The following is a 629-nucleotide window of genomic DNA, read 5'->3' as shown; positions in this document are numbered from 1 at the left end:
CCTCTGCTTTGTGTGGTTATTTCCTTTTTACAGCTAAATGTCACAGAGGGCTTGTGATGTGGTTGCTTCGTGCAGAGATGAAAGTCTGGCAGCGGGCTGATGGCGGCCACCTGGGAGCGGAAAACCAAACACTTTTAGACTATTTTGAAGAAGAGAAAGGAGGGCTGTGCAGACAGATCTGACAGCGATTTGTCCTCTATTTCTGTGATGAGCTTTATCTGTGAAAGCTGCACTTTCCCTGTGTACTCCCATGTATATGTGATGTTATTATAGGATTTAAAATAGTCCGCAAACATTTGCTTTGACGAGTGAAAGTTTGGTTTTGTAATTAATGTTTGCATTGGAGCGCTCCTCTCTGCAGATCTATGGCAGCTTTTGGACATCTTGCAACTTCTTGTTCTCAAATTGAGAAACTAAAATACAGCTTCTAGGGTCAAAACAGGATATGGACCGAATCTCCAGCAGAATTAATGGTTCACAGTAGCTCTTACAGTCCGTTATACAGATGACATCCCTGATATTAGCTGGTTCTCGGCCTCTTTTCCCTCCAGCGTGATGACTTACTTCATGTTTTGGTCCACAGATTGCTCTTATATTCTGTAATTCAGCCTGTTTAGATGTTTACTTTG

This window comes from Amphiprion ocellaris, chromosome 11, assembly GCF_022539595.1.
Source record: "Amphiprion ocellaris isolate individual 3 ecotype Okinawa chromosome 11, ASM2253959v1, whole genome shotgun sequence".
In the NCBI taxonomy this organism is placed as follows: domain Eukaryota; kingdom Metazoa; phylum Chordata; class Actinopteri; family Pomacentridae; genus Amphiprion; species Amphiprion ocellaris.
The sequence above is the reverse complement of the archived record's forward strand: the minus strand, read 5'-3'. Positions refer to the sequence as shown.